The following is a 16,708-nucleotide window of genomic DNA, read 5'->3' on the forward strand; positions in this document are numbered from 1 at the left end:
CAGCAGAATTCTCTGTCTGGAGCCGGGATCGAACCTGCAACCTTCCGATTACTGGACAACGTGCTCACCCTGCTGCGCTACTGCTGCCCACAAACCTCAGTGCCAGAGGTCATCCGACCTCTCTGACTTTCAGATCCATAATGAGGGTCTTCCAAAGGGTGAGGTAGACACACAGATAGTGTCTGATGCCTTTTTGAAAAGAATCAACTTCATAGCTTAACGCAAACCAAATTCTTTCCTTTTTACACCCAGAACTCAGTTCTTCTAGATATGAAAGCTCTGATAATCAATCAATCAATCAATCAATCAATCAATCAATCAATCAATCAATCAACTTTTATTAAGAAACTCAAGGTCAATAAAAACAAACAAAGACAATAAAAACAAACATAAGATAAAAGCTACACAAGAAAATACAAAGATACAAGGAAGTCAATATGAACACCTATACCAATAATGCCATAATTCAGACTGATAGCATGCGGTACTACAGTCAACATTAACCAAGCACTTAATAATAACATATTCACATTGATTAACTCGACAAATAAACTTAAGCATCAAGTTCCTCAACATAGCGTGGAATGTACTGATCCAAGAAGAGACAAACAAGCAGCTCGCACTTTCCCAACGAGGCCTCTTTAATAATATTCTCAGACAATCATTATATGCTACATTTAGACGCCTAAGACTTGTTTGCTTATAGGAAGACCACAAATGAGCTGCAAATAATTGAGTACAGTATACTTTAAAGAGTGTCATTTTAACTGCATTAGTGTACATACTAAACCTAAACACTAACATATTGGCCTGTGCATGCATTCTACGACATTGCCGATCAATATCATCATCATCAGCCGATTCATCATTAATAAAGTGCCCCAAATATTTATTTTTGTCCGTCACAGGCAAAACATTACCACATAATTCAAATTGGGGAAACTGTAACCCTTTATCTTCTTTTGTTCTACAGGTCATGATGACACTCTTAGAATTGTAATTGATGTCAAAATCCACCCCATACTTATATCTAGCAGTTCCTGTAATCCCACACTACTAGGACTCAGGATGACAAGATCGTCAGCATACATCAGATGGTTGACTAGGGTTGATCCAATCATACAACCAGTTCTGCAATTATTTAACTGCTGTGACAGTTCATCCATGTACAAGTTGAAAAGCACAGGAGAGAGTACCCCGCCTTGCTCTACTCCATTAGTAGCACCATAAGGAGCAGAAAATCTACAACCCCATCTCACCTGCATATCCTGATTAGCACACCAGTAGACTAGGACCCTCAGAATGTACTTAGGAACCCCTTGTTGTCGCATTTTAACAAACAGTTTCAAATGATTTACATGGTCAAAGGCTCAATAAAGGATAATAACACAGACAAGTTGCCTCTTTGAAACTTCCTAATGATTTCTTTTAAAGCAAATATGCACAAATCTGTGCTAAGCTTAGACTTGAACCCAAACTGATTATCTGTAGAGTAGATAAAATCCTTTAGCCTACTTAGTAGCACTTTTTTCTATAACCTTGGATACAATGCTTGCCATTGCAACGGACCTATAGTTGTCCATGCTACCTGCTCTACCTGCTTTGTCTTTTATGACAGGCACCAGAATAATAGACATAAGTGCATCAGGCAGAATGCCATGTATCAAACAACTAGTAAAACAGATGGCCAGTAGAGGTAATAACCTAAAGTTAGCATATTTCAGATGTTCCGTGTATATTCCATCCAGACCACAAGATTTACTGTCTGGAAGCTCAATCACTGCTTGACGCACTTCACAAGCTGTAACACTAATGGACTCTGTGCTGTTTATCACTGTTACATTCATTTGTTCACTACATATGCAGTTAAATAGAGCATCATAATGCTGTTTCCAATGCTCAACAATATTGTCTGGTCCAGACATACCTTCACCACAGTGAGGCAAAACAGTTTTGTTTTTATTAAGAACTTGTATCTCTTTCCAAAAATCCAAGACATTTTTTGATAGTAGTTTCCCAGCCAAGGAATCAGACCTCATTGTGTGATCGCCCTTCTTAATGAACCTAATAGCATACTTATATCTAGCATGTGTAAGCTTTTTATTTTCATATAGCAGGTCTTGTCTGGGTCTACTCGCTTGGGCCCATTCCCTTGTTGCTACTTGGGCTTGCTCATGGAATCCAGCTACATACATGTTCCACCCGGGCAACTTAATATTAGAGCTGCCGACCACTTTATGAAGTGGCTTATCGCTCTCAATAAGAACTCCTATCATTTGATCATAAAATGTCCACTTTATGTTTCATATTTGCACAATTTGGATCAGTACACCTAATGGCCTCATTGGGTAAAACATTGTATCTCAATAATTCTTCCGTCTTTATAGAGTATGACCTCAACTCACTTTTTGTAACATTAGACCAGTTCAAATTGCTTTGACACACTCCATCATTACCTACACATTTGATGCACATCTCCAAACCTCCGTCATCACCTGTTCTGGTGGCGCTGCATTCCCTAAGAAGGGTTACGGTCACACAAGCTCATGACTCTCCTTCCGCTGGACACAAAGGTGTCAAGGCCACGTTCGGTGCCCAGAGCCAGATTGCTTACTGGCCGGAAATGTGTCGAGACGTATCAGACTACATCCAGAGCTGTTTGGTTTTCTGTCAATTTCAGCCATCTAACCCCGTCCACAGAGCTCCTCTACAGAGCGGAAATATGACTTAGATGTGGTGTATGTGCCAGGCAAAGACATGCTATTAGCCAACACGTTGAGTAGGGCATATCTTTCAGAGTGCTCACCTCAGGGTTCCATAGAGGAGGAAATGGAGAGCATTGACATTGGTCACTCATGAACCCATCTCACCGGACAGACTAAACAGCATAAGGATTGCTACACAGGAGGACAAAGCACTACAAACCCTCATAGACACAATTCACAGAGGGTAGCCAACTGACAAAAGGGACACTGACGGTGACATCAGACCATACTTCTCGTTCCAGGATGAACTGAGTAGTCAGGATGGACTTGTCTTTAGGGGTGAACGTGTTGTTTTCCCAACTGTCATGAGACAGCAGATCATAGCCAAACTGCACTTGACACACCTAGTTGTAGAAGGTTGCCTACGGAGAGCCAGAGAGTGTGTGTATTGGCCAGGCATGAATGAACAAATTAAGACGTATGTGACTAAGTGTGACATTTGCAGGTCAGTAGATTACAGACAGCAGAAAGAGACTTTGGTTCCTCACGAGATCCCGACGAGACCATGGGCTAAGGTGGCCTCAGACCTGTTCATGTTTGACAACAAGGACTACCTTATCACAGTGGACTAATATTCAAACTTCTGGGAAATTGGCTATCTCCCGGACACTAAGTCCACCACAGTGATTAGGAAGTTGAAGGCCCACTTTGCCAGACAGGGCATCCCAGACATGGTTGTCTCAGATAATGGACCGCAGTATACGTCCGGTGAGTTTCTGAGATTTAGTCGACTGCGGGATTTTCAGCACAAAACATCTTCGCCAGGTTACCCTCAGAGTAATGGGAAGGCCGAATCAGCGGTGAAGACAGCAAAAAGGCTGCTGCTAAAGGCAAAACTGGCAGGGCAGGACCCGTATCTGGCGATTCTGGACCATCACAACACACCATCACAAGGCCTGGAGACCAGCCCAGCTCAGAGGCTGCTCAGCAGGAGAACACGGACGCTTTTGCCAACCAGGACGAGCCTGCTAAGGCCAAAAGTCATTCCTGCCCGGCGGGAGTTGCAGATGAAACAGAAGCGCCAAAAAGAGTGCAATGATCGGTCAGCACGTGACATGGACTCTTTGACGCTTGGGGACAGTGTCAGAGTTCAGCCTTTGGACCGCCACTCCACTTGGAGCAGGGGAGTGGTTGTTGGGACTGTTGACCCGAGGTCCTATGAGGTGCGGTTGGATTCTGGGAGTGTCCTGAGGAGGAATCGGAAGCACCTGAGACATGCAGGCGTGATGGATCCAGACAATACCATGACAGACACTGGGGCACTGAGCAGCTCAGTGACGGATCCGTCGGAAAGTCGTGAGCAGCGGATCGAGTCTGACGTGGTAACAGGGGGTATCAGGACACGGTCAGGTCGCAAAGTGGTTCCACCACTTTGGTACAAGGACTATGTTCCATAATGAGGACTTGACAGTCTTTATTGGTTGAGGGGAGAAGTTATGTGTTCTATGGACACACATGTCCACTACAGTTGCAGAAATGTATATGTTCGAATAGTGGAATGTTTTTGTGTTCTGGGAATGTTTTTGTGTTCTGTTAGTGTTTCATATTGTTTCTCCCTTAGTAAGAAGAAGGACAAATCAAAAAGAAAAAAAAGAGAAGGGATGTAATGATGTGCATTGTTGTTTGGCTTGGTTGGTTCCACAGTGTATTGTGTTGCTGCACGGGCGTTTTTAGAGGACATGCCGGTATGGGGTGTCAGCGGAGACTGTATGTTGGTGTAGTCTTGTTAATAAACCTTACTACCCCGTTGGGTGGGAAATAGATATTCTGGAGTTTGTCGTGAATGAGACCAGAATGTAACAAATAACAATACAGTTTTAAGTGTCAGGCGTGACTTTAAAAGCAGAAGCTTTGATGCTCCACCTGAGAGTAAATCTGTAAGGCTAATTCAGTTTGCTTCACAGCCAGACAGGACACAGAAAAAAAATCTAACATTCAAAGATAAATCAGATTAATACTTCATATTTATACGGAATATCACATCTTATTGATCACTTAAGAAATATGTAGTCAATCCTCACCGCTACATCTTCTTTTTCTAATGTGGTGATGAGGGTGGTTATGAATGCCACAAGACAGCGGGACCCGTCAAACAGCAAAGCAGGGCCCAAGAAGGATCTCTTCTGGAGGTACACGGCTGGAACTTCTGTTGACTAAAGAAAAAAGCACATAAAACATTTCTTCAGGGTAGAACAGAGAATCTGAAAAGTTATGGGTGCAGTCCAACTACTTAGACACAATTTCTGTCCCCACATGAATGGCAACAACCATAGAATAAATCTGGTACAGAGCCTATTCAGACGATGTTCTGTTTCTTTAGGTTGGAATATGAAACATTATTTTGTTAAATATTTCTGTAATTGTATTATGGCTATGTCATATGACTCTGTAGCATTGTAGCGTTGGAAATGTCCAAAGTTATTAGTCCACTGTAATGTCAGAGGTCACCAGACATTGGTTTCTCCACAGCCTGCTTCATCAGGGTCAAGTGTGCTTTTCACCTCAACACACAGGCTGTCTGTAACCTTGCACCAGTAAGTAGTCATACCAGTTCCATTGCCTTACTTCTTTTCTGCCACTGTTTACATGCTGCTGCAAATTCAAGGTCCATGCAGAAGATGAGACTTTAATCTTGGAAAAAATATATTCTTAATTTGGTCTCATATAATGATTTCTTTCAATGTACAGGTTTACAATCATATTCTGTTTTATCTACAATGAATGTCATATCGAAAAGAATTTAATAATCGATTAATGTTTATGTTTATGTCTGTCAAAAGTCAAATGAAATCTTCCAAAGAGTTCATTCATACTCTCAAAGTGTTAAAGATTCCACACTATTCTAGTGTTATTTGTTTAACTCCGGTGTCCAGTGTCCAGTGTTGTTTTAACACTGGACACTTGCCCCAGATGATCACTGAGTTTGTTGTAAAATTTACTCTTAAAGTGTAGAAAGAACTCCGACAGTGTCTAATATGGACCATATGGAGTCCAATAACACCATGCAAAGGGAGTTAATCACTGAAATACAGTCAATTTTAGCATTTTAATTTGAAATCAATAGCACTTTAAAGACAATTGAACATCAATAAGCAACTGACCACAGAATTTTCAAATATTTATTTGAAAATGGAAACACTAAAATGTGTTACAATTTGTTCCAAAAATTGTGAGAAAACAAAGGACATCCTTCAGTCACTTAAGCATATGGTCTTCTCGTTTACTGTACAATGAATCATGAGTACAAGTAATGAACCTCAAAATGAGGAACAAATTATGCAAAGAAGCAGAATCTGTTTCATAAACTGGTGTTGTACAATTTTCTCTAAAACAAAAGGCCATGGTGCTTTATCACCCAAGTTTGTACCAAACTGGAGCTATCCAAAAACAAAAATATCTTTTACTATTTTGATGTCTGCTATAACAGCACATGCACAAGAACCACATACAAATCATTCCTCTCAAAACCGTAAGTTGTCTAAAGATCAAATGGTTTGAAAAACTGCAACAAATCAACCCTCAACAGAGAAGTATCAAACTCACTTCCCTTTGCCACATGGTACGAGTGAAAATGCTCAGCAAATCCCAGCGTCTCAAAGTGTTTGACTGCCAGAAAATTTTTCCCAGCACAAACAATAATTTCAGTTATTTGACTAAATACTGGTATTCCCCCTTCAATCTTTGAGCACACAACAAGTCCAGGGCGATACTCAGTTCCATAACATGCAACCCAAGATACCACATCAACCTCAGAGTTCATGTCAACGTGCAGGTTATCAGCCACCATGTCACCATTTCTTAACGCGCTTATTTTTACTGTGTTAACAGGTCCAGAATCAATGCTTTTCAAAGGCAATGACTCCCAGTGGTATGCTATTGCCATTTGATGTTTTTGAGCTAAAGTCTTTGTAATGTTTTTGAAAATTTTGACAGTGTTTTAAAAAAAAACTGTGCTTGGCCTCAAATCTGGTTGACCAAAAGTGAATTATTGGGCCAATTTTTCGTATGATTCGAGGATAATGTGTCATGAAGTGGTGTTTGGGTATGAGGCTCTGTTGTGGGTACAGCTCTTTGAATAGCTTATGACGATCAATAATGAGATGCTTCAGATATACGGTCATGCCTTCTGTAATGACCGGTGAAAACACAAGATTGATTATTTGAAGAAGCAGCAGCAATAGTCTCCAGTGTGCATTGCCTTCTGGAACTACATCTCCAAATATCAGTGGTACATTCCTGATCAAAGAAAATGTCTGAATAGCATTTAGACCTATTGAGTTACTCATTTGCTCTACGTTTATTCTGCTGGGATGGTTTTTTCATTCAAGAAATCCAACTGCTGTCATATATATACTGTCATTTAGTGGAGGCAATATGGAGGGTGAAGCATGTGGCATCAAACAAGTCAGACGTGGCCCGCGAGGTGACTGCAGCTGCAGAGGCCTTTCTGGGCTTTGGTGACGTGTCACCTGAGGAGGTTTGGGGGACTGCGTGCTTGCAGGGGACTGGGGGCTCTAGGACTACAGAGGATCGAGGGTCGCCAATGGTGGTGGATGTTTGTGATGGGGGGGAGGGGAAACGAGCGTGGGGTTAGCCTCCCTGTGGGGTTAGGGTGTGTACGGGGGGGGGGGGGGGGGGGGGGGTTCGTGTGCTTGTTGTATATGATGGGTTGTGCAAACTCGGTGGTGGGGGTGGTTGTTGTGGCAGCAATACGCCTTTTAGGTGTCCAGCCTTCCTAATTCATGGAAGAAGAAAAACTCAGCCTGCCACCGGCTCCCTGACAAATTACTGAAAGCCTTAGCAAATAGATTCTCCAGCCTTCCTGTTCATGCCTGATTCTCTGACCATCTTCATGTACCTAGATTAGCCACCGTTTCTCTCCCTTACCTGGATTTTTATCTGGATCTCCAATTATTTGGATTTTTGATCCCGGACCCCGCTATAACAAATATCACCTAAGGCACACAATTGAGGATTAATTGTACAGTTTTTGCAAAGGTTCCATATCACGAATAATCATCTGATATTGTCATTTCATAATAAGAAATACCCCCAAACCATTTTGAATGCATTCATGCATTTTCCTGTCTCAACTGAAATGTGGTCGATGTAAAGCTTTTTCCTGCAAATGGGAGAAAGTAGCCCATTACCTGGCATTTCTCCTCCCCCTGAAGCTAGTCTGGTCTTGGTTCTGAAACCTAGATATTCTGACAAATTACTTTAGAAATGACTTCTACTGGAAAAAGGCTGTAAAACAGCATATCCCATCTACAAAGACGGCCGTGATGGTAAGGGGTATGTGAACTAGACACAAGTGCTGTATGATACTGCAAAATTTGGTATTGATCCAATACCAAGTAAATCCAGGACCAGTATTGCCAATACAGATATCAATACCGATATCGACACTTTACTACTCGTCTAGTACCATCTAATTTAGTTGGATTTATTAAGAGAATACATCATCAGTATGAAAATGTTGTCTAAAAACTCAAGTTTTATTGATTACTTAACTATTTTAATTAGCGCAGGAACTGTATTGTCTCTCCTGCCTCTCCTCTGCTGAAACAGCTCTTCTTAGGGTCTCTAATGACCTTCTGACTCACAGTGATGCAGGGGACTGTTCTGTTCTGGTCCTGCTGGACCTGACTGCAGCCTTTGACACTGTTGACCATCACCTGCTACTGGAGAGGCTGAGAGACTGGGTAGACCTATAAGCATCTGCTCTGGAGTGGTTCTCCTCTTATCTCTCTGAGCGCTCCTTTTCTGTGGCCTTCTCCAAGTTTAGGTCCTCCACCACCTCCCTTACCCATGGTGTCCCACAAGGTTCTGTGCTGGGGCCTCTGCTCTTCCTCCTCTGTCTGCTTCCTCTTCAGCACATTCTGAGCTCCTTCAACAGAATCTCCTACCATCTTTATGCAGATGACATCCAACTGTACATCTCCTTTAAGCCCCATGAGATGTCTAAGCTGCAGCTGTTACACACCTGCTTACACTCTATCAAAACCTGGATGGTGGGAGCTTTCTACAGCTGAATGAAAATAAGACTAATATCCTCATCTGTGCCCCAGACGAGCTGGTTCCCAAAGTCAGAGACTCTCTTTGTCAGCTTGCTTCTCACACCAAACCTTCCATCAGGAATCTTGGCCCTGGTTTGACCTCATGGATGAGGTATTAGGACCGAGACCCTCAACCAGTCCGCCTGTCCTAATTGCCTCTATCCGTGAGGACACCCCAGGGCCAAGTACAGCAGTGGAGTAAAAGGGAGGAGAGTGAGGATGAATATGGTCAGCCAGGAGGAAGTCAGCCAGGTGGAAGAAAAGGGAGAAGGGACAGCGATGACCAGCTTCTGGAGCTGATCAGGGAGGACATGAGGCTGCAGAGGGAGGCAGAGCAGCAGAGGGCACAGGAGAGAAGGGAGAATTTTGGCAGGCTTTTTAGTTTGCTCGAAAAAATGGTTATCAAAGATTAAACATGTATATATAATAAAAATATCTATATAAAATCAGTTCTGTATTAAACTGTTGATTTTATTTTTGTTTACAAATGTGAATTGTTTAATATTACAGGGTATCTGCTGGGTCTTAAAGTCTTAAAAGGTGATTAATCTGTTTTGGTCAAATTAAGACCTTAGAAAGTATTAAAAACTATTATCACATCTTTGCTCAGGCTCAGCTTTGCAAACTATTTTCTCTGAATTAGCTCTCCAACAGTCCCAAAAACATTATTTAAGTGTGTGATTTTGATCATTTTAATTTAAAAAAAAAACATTAAATTTAGCCTAGTGTGGGTGCATTTGAATTGCCTCTAAAAGCACCACAGTGGACTGTTGGTCAACTATTTAAGTTAAAAGTACCAGAATCACTCATGTAAATGTTGACAACAGGAAGCTGCAGTGACATTAAAAATATTGAGAATGTCTTGAAACAGTATTAAAATGAACTTCAAGATTCTTTTCTGTAACCTGTAATGTTTTAAAGTATTAAACAAAAAAATGTAATTGAGAAAATAATGGAGAAATGGATCAAACTTAATACTTTTATTCACAACAATTTAGTTTGAACATGGTTGAACATATATACATAAAATCATGAAGGGAAACATAGAAAATAAGAGAAATATCTGACAAAGAAAAATAAAATGCATATTTGGTGCAGGATTAACCTGAGTGTCCTGTTCCAAGACCGTTTCAACAACTTAGAAGCAGGAAGTCCCTAACAGGGCTGCTGGATCTGCTGAACAGATGAATATCATGGATGGAGTGCTGGAGCTGAGACCCGTGGCTGCTCTTTTTTGGTTGACAAGTGAAGCATCCTACTGGGTGGTCTGCAGAGAGAGCTTCAAGATGCGTCTTGACTGTCCACTGCATCGTCCATCGGTTTGCAGGGCTGGCTGTCGACGGCTGCTACATGACCAAGACTGAATCATAAATAGACAAATAGGAGATAATAAATACAAAATCTACATACTATTGATGAAATGTTAGACTATTTTTTTAAATGTAAATTCATTCATTTGTTACCTGTTAACAGTAGTCAGGGTCCAGTGGAGCCTCTTCCAGGGCAGACACCTCACAGCACAGCTGGTCCCGCCAACGTGCATCGCTGACATCCTCCAAACCAGCCTCCCCCCCATCATCTCCACCATCCTCCTCAGGCTCATCCTCCGCCACCACAAAGTCTCCAGCACTGAGGCAGATGTTGTGGGGGATGGCACAAGCGGTAACAACCTGTAATACATAAATTAATTAATTGAAATATATTTCAAAGAAATGAGAAAAGCCACATGTGTGGTGGACCTCCAGCGCTTGCAGGAAGATGGCTCTGAACCTGGTTTTCATCATTCCAAAAGCACGCTCTATCACAGAGCGTGCCTTGGAATGATGGCTGTTAAAGCGCTGGGCAGCCACACCTTGATTCCCATGTTTGTAGGAAGTGATGAGTGGGAGCGGGCTTTGCAGGCATGGGTACCCACCATCTGCGAGGATGAAGTGCCCTGGAGGAGGGTAGACGGACTGCCTGTACAGTGGGCTGTGGCGGAGCACCCTGGAGTCGTGCACCGACCCCGGCCAGCCCACGTAGGTGTCAATGATGCGGCCCTGATGGTCACACACAGCCTGCAGGATGATAGAGGGGAACGGTTTCCCGTTCCTGTAGCAGTGACCATCAGGGCCGCTTGGAGGCTTGATCCTGATGTGGCAGCCATCGATGGCACCTGCAGCTTTAAAAAAAACCTCAATGCCATGCCAGCCCTGCAAACCCCTGGGACACCACCTCCAGGTCTTCAGGGGTTTTTGGAAGGTGGATGACCTGGTGGCGAATGGCCACAACCTCCTCCGTGACTCTGTGGACGATGCGATGGACAGTCGAACGAGGTATCCGAATGCTTTGGAGACCACCCTGTAAGATGCTCCGCTTGCCAACCAGAAAAGAAACAACAGGGTCTCAATTGTGACACCCCAACCATGATGCCGATCTTGGTTCAGCAGATTCAGCAGCACTGAAAGGGACTCCCTGCTCAAACGAAAGTCTGGTCTCGGGTCTTGCTGGTTGAAGAAACGGTCCAGGACAGGGACACTCAGGTTAATCCTGCAGTATCTGGGTCTAGTCTGGTTAAAGAGAAATACAGAAAAAATAAAGTTTTATTTCAAAGCTGTAATTTCAAGTTTTTATAAAACATAACATTATTCTCAATGTAAATGTGATAATATTGTACATTTTCATGCTATTCTTTCATATTTCTAAAAACTTAACTTTTGAAGAATGTATGCAATGAAGGCCAAAAGATCAATTTTCTGTAATAAAGTTTTGTAAGTCATATAACAAGTACTTGTTTTTTGTCCACTAGATGTCCTTCTACAGGTAATTGATGGTTCCATGTAATGTGCTCTTTCTGCTAACAGTTATTTGTTATTTAATGATATCCATATTTTTAAAAAATTTTTTATTTAAGCCATTTTCACATTTTTTTTCTTCTTACTTGAGTAACTCTTTTGGTGGGGAGCTTTTTTAGTTAAGTATAAAATATTTGAAGTTGTAGTTTATATTTGAGTATAAATTTTGAATTTAATACGGACTCTGTTTACAACCTGTAAAAAGTTGCTAAAACTATCCATTAAACTAGCTATAGCCGATAGGTAAAGCCCACTTAATAGAAATTACTTTACCTGTTCATTGTTGCGTCTCAGCCTGAGCAATAGAAAATGTCTTCGCTGGCGATACATGTCTTCTAACTCCTCCAGAACCAAGGAAATTATTAAAAAGCACAACAAAACTTCCAGCTCCATCGTTTGAAGTTCCTTCTCCCTTCTGCTCAGCGGTTCCACGGTTGCTAGGTGACGGAACGTTTGCCAAGGGAGAGGCGGGAATTCATGAAGGCTAGGCCTGTCCAAATTCACAGCCGTTAACATCCGGTCTGCTCGGCCGACCGAGGACCCAGCCCACGTTGGCCCAGTAGGCTGGGTCCTTCGAAAGATGCAGACCCTGAATTGAGACACAGCCCAGATCAGTATGTGCAGATAAGGTAATCATTATCTACACTCAGATACATTACAATAATATTCACTTCACATAAGTGTTTTAAAACATTCTCATTCACTAAGTGTGAAAATCCTTTTTAATTGAATTTCCCTCTGGGATTAATAAAGTTTTTTTGAACTGAATTTGTATCTGAAGTAGGCGTGGCTCCTGAAGGAATGTTTGGTAAAACACTCAAATGTGTCAAATCCTGATTTGCCGAATTTGCCAAATCTTGTGGTTTAATAAAACAAGAATTAATTCCCGATTAATTCAGTTTCTAGCTGACTCCAGATTTGGCCAAATCAGGGAAGAAGCAATTTTGAAACCATCTCTTTTGACCTCAGGTCAAAACCACTGTGCAACGCTGCGGCTGATATCAGACAAACGGCTCTTCTGTGAGCCAAACAACCAGACTTGGACGCAAACAAGCATTCCAGCTTCCTGTTGTGACCTGGAGATGTCTCAAGACTAGACGGCTCGTATCGGAGCTAATCTACGGGCTCCTGGTACCTTGGGGTCCATGTCCATCCTGACCTCATGACCCCCTGGATCTAGACAGGAATCTCCACAAAAGGGTATCGTAGACTCAACAGATTGCGTAGGCTGATTTTTATCAATAAATCTCTAATTAAACAAACAGCCAAATATTTTTACAACCCAGACTTTGGTTGGCTAAACATCTGGCTCCATTACCACATTCCCATCATATTACATCACCATTCATACTTGTCATGTATGAACTGAACTCGGAAGACCTGTGATGAAGCCAAACACAGTGAGTAAAATAAAAAGTCTTTATTTAAAAGTGGAGTTAACAGAGGTCTGAGGTGGGAATAGTCCGACAGGGAAATCCAAAAGGCAAGGTTGGGGACGGTGCAACCTCTGGGACCATCGCTGGGACAGGATGCGGTGCGACCTCCGGGACCACCGCTGGAACAGGACGCGGTACGAACCCCGGGACCACCGCTGGAACAGGACAGACGAAGCCTCCCGGACACACGGAGGTGGAACCCCCACTGGACAAGGATGTGGTGCGGACCCTGGGACCACCGCTGGACATGGATGCGATGCAACCCCGGGAACTACCGCTGGACCTGGACAGGCGGAGTCTCTTGGAAAGACGAAGGTGGAACCTGTGCTGGACGAGGATGTGGTGCGGCCTCTGGAACCACCGCTGGACGTAGATGCAATGCGCCCCTTGGGACCACTGCTGGACGTGGATGTGGTGTAACCCATGGCATCACCGCTGAACCTGGAAAGCCGGAACCTCTTCGAAAGGAGAAAGTAGGAACCCCGCTGAGCGTGGATGCAGTGAGACTCCTGGGACCACCATTGGATGTGGTGCGCCTCCTGGGACCACCGCTGGACGTGGACGCGGTGCGTCTCCTGACACCACCGCTGGACGTGGACACGGTGTGTCTCCTGGGACCACCGCTGGACGTGGAAGTGGTGCGCCTCCTGGGACCACCGCTGGACGTGGACGCGGTGTGTCTCCTGGGACCACCGCTGGACGTGAACTGAACTGAGGGACTTGAGGCTTGAGCCGCGTAGCCGCAAAACCTTGGGTCTGTGAAGGCCATGAATTAGTAGAAGGTCTCCGGGGCCACCACTGTTGCGTCGTCAGGAACCCGCTATGCAAGATGGCTGCAGCGGGCCTGGACGGTGGCGTGGAGCCTCTGCGTGGCAGTGGCCTGATTGCCAGCCACGTTCCCCAGAACGGTGACTCCTACTCCTTCTCTATTTCCATAAACTCCAGGAGCGTGAGATACTCCATGACAGGTACTGTGCCGGTGTCGGGTCTATGTTGATGGCCAGATTATTCTGTCACGAACTGAACTCAGAAGACCTGTGATGACGCCAAACACAGTGAGTAAAATAAAAAGTCTTAATTAGGAGTGGAGTTACTAGAGGTCTGAGGTGGGAATAGTCCGACAGAGAAATCCAAAAGGCAAGGTCGGGGACTAAGCAGAATCGAAGCCAGAAGATCAGAGATGCTGAGGAACAGACAGGGAATTCCAAAAGGCGAAGTAGGGGATGGAGCAGGATACTGGATCTTAGATGGCAAGGTGAGTAATGGCTGGAGAATTTACTGGCAAGAAGCGTTCAATAATCTGGCAGTGACTGGATAGCTGGATGGTTCTTAAATAGCAGGAGGAACAGGTGTGGTGAATGAGGCTGATGACAGGAACAGGTGAGATGATTGGAGTTGATGAGGTGCAGGCTGAGGTTGCTAGGGAAACAGGGCTTGGCTGGAGCTTGATGAGGGGACCAGGAGTGCTGCATGAAGGCTGAAAGATTGGGAGTCATGACATAACTATAACCTTCTGATTAAACATTCAAAGATTAATCAGATCAATATTTCATATTTATATAGAATATCACATCTTATTGGTCATAATTAATAAATATGTAGTCAGTCATCATCCCGTTACAACAATAATGCTTGGAGCGGCCATTGGCAGAGATTCACTGAAAGGAATGTTTTCATTTTGGGGTATAAATTCTGACCTTGTCATGTAAATTAATTTATCTTGCTTAATTTCAACATAGAACAGAGTATTAACTATTGTAATCTAGTAACAGCCGTAGTTCACATGAGTGTGACAGCTGAACCGACAGCACCCTCTTCAGTTCTGGAGTTCCTGGTAAATGAGACAGTGGCCTCCCTCTGCCTAAGTGTGGGGGGGCGGGGCGGGTCCTGACTGTTGTCTGTGCTTATTCACCAAACTACAGCTCAGACTACCTACCCATTTTGGAGTGTTCCGGTGACTCCCTCGTTCTGCTGGGGGAATTTGCTGCTCATGTGGGCAAAGACAGTAAGACCTGGAGTGGTGTGGGGGGGAGGAACAGCCCTGTCGTGGTAGCAATCCCCAAACCTGCTGGTGGACACCATTGGTTAGGAGAGATACAAGGAACCACCCCTCGTCAAGCTTTTTGACAGGTCTATTGTTCTTTGACCTTTATGACCTCACCCCCCAAACCACCTTACGTCAAACTTGACAGGTGTATTGTTTTATGACCTTTTGTGATATGACCTTTAATGACCCTATATGTCAAGAAATGAATTGATGACTGTTGTGTAATGCTTCAATGACGCATGAAGTTATTGATTGAAGTCCCCTTTTGTCAAGGTGTATATTGATGATCTGCTTTGATGTATTCAATCTGCACCACTTTACGTCAAGTTAGGATTGATAACTCTTTTGTGTTAGGATACCTCACCCCACAGTTCCCACAGCCCCTCCCTTTCATATGTAATACCCCATATCCCTCCCTCCAACCCTGCTTGCCTCTTTAAAAGCGCTGATCCATTTCAGCGGACAGACTGAGAACGTATCAGAATGGTGAGAGGCCGAAGAAATACATCTAAGAAAATGGTGAAGCAAGAGGAGATGGATGAAGTGTCTACAACCGATGCTTCAACCTCTACCCGAGAGGAGAAGGAGGTGAAAAAGGAGAGCGTGGACACGCCGTCGCCGCTATCACAGACCTTGCTCTGTGAAAAATTCATAGCGATCCATTTGCTGCCTGCTTGGGTTGGTGCTCCCCGCAAATCTACATTCTACATGTGTCGAGTTCAGCTTCCTCCCTTTGGCAGTAAAGAGTCCTTGGAGCAAATATGGCCACTGGAACCTTATGGCTATACTGGTAGTTTTGGGTACCGGTTCAGCTATGAAACTAAGGAGCTGTGTCTAATCCATGATGTGGCTGAGGACGAAACTCTCAAGCCATATTTACCACATTCAGCGGTTCTCTCCTATAAAATATTTCTCGTGCTTTACGTTCTCCACAAGTGTCAATGTTGCACTGCATTGTAGCTCTGGAGACACTTTAAAGGAATAGGTCATCAGAGGGATGAGCCAAGAATGATCCCATCTGCTGCAGCTATGAGCAGCTTGGTTATGGAGGCCATGAAGGACACAGAAGTGGAGAAATCAGATGCAGTCTACAGGTAGAGATGGGGGAGGGCTTGTATTCTGTTTATTCACTACCACCATATCTCAATTTCATCTTCCCTCAAAGTACGTCACTGTACTTGCCTCTGATTGGCTGGGTAGCTGTGAAACACCCAGAGTTAAGTCACCTCCCCACTTGCCCTCACCCCCTCCATTGTTTCACCAGCTTTTAATAAACTAGAGGGCAGATTCCTGACTGCAGTATGGATGTGTGTGTGTGTGTGTGTGTGTGTGTGTGTGTGTGTGTGTGTGTGTGTGTGTGTGTGTGTGCGTGCGTGCGGGGGGGGACCTGCCCTCCAGCTGCACACAAACACATACACAAATTGGCATGTGCGTAGTGCCAAACTCCTCCAACGTCTACTGACGCCAAGCCTTTGATGTATAGACGAGTACACACACACACACACACACACACACACACACACACACACACACACACACACAAACTTTCCCTGTCCTAGTGTCTTCA

At 43.8% G+C, this 16,708-nt stretch overlaps 1 protein-coding gene across 1 annotated transcript in view; it reads left to right on the forward strand.

The window, feature by feature from the left end:
• The window catches only part of fundc1 (FUN14 domain containing 1), a 497,656-nt gene that overhangs the window by 444,001 nt on the left and 36,947 nt on the right, over positions 1–16,708 (forward strand). The window lies entirely within an intron of this gene.

This window comes from Nothobranchius furzeri, chromosome 14, assembly GCF_043380555.1.
Source record: "Nothobranchius furzeri strain GRZ-AD chromosome 14, NfurGRZ-RIMD1, whole genome shotgun sequence".
Classification (NCBI taxonomy): Eukaryota; Metazoa; Chordata; class Actinopteri; order Cyprinodontiformes; family Nothobranchiidae; genus Nothobranchius; species Nothobranchius furzeri.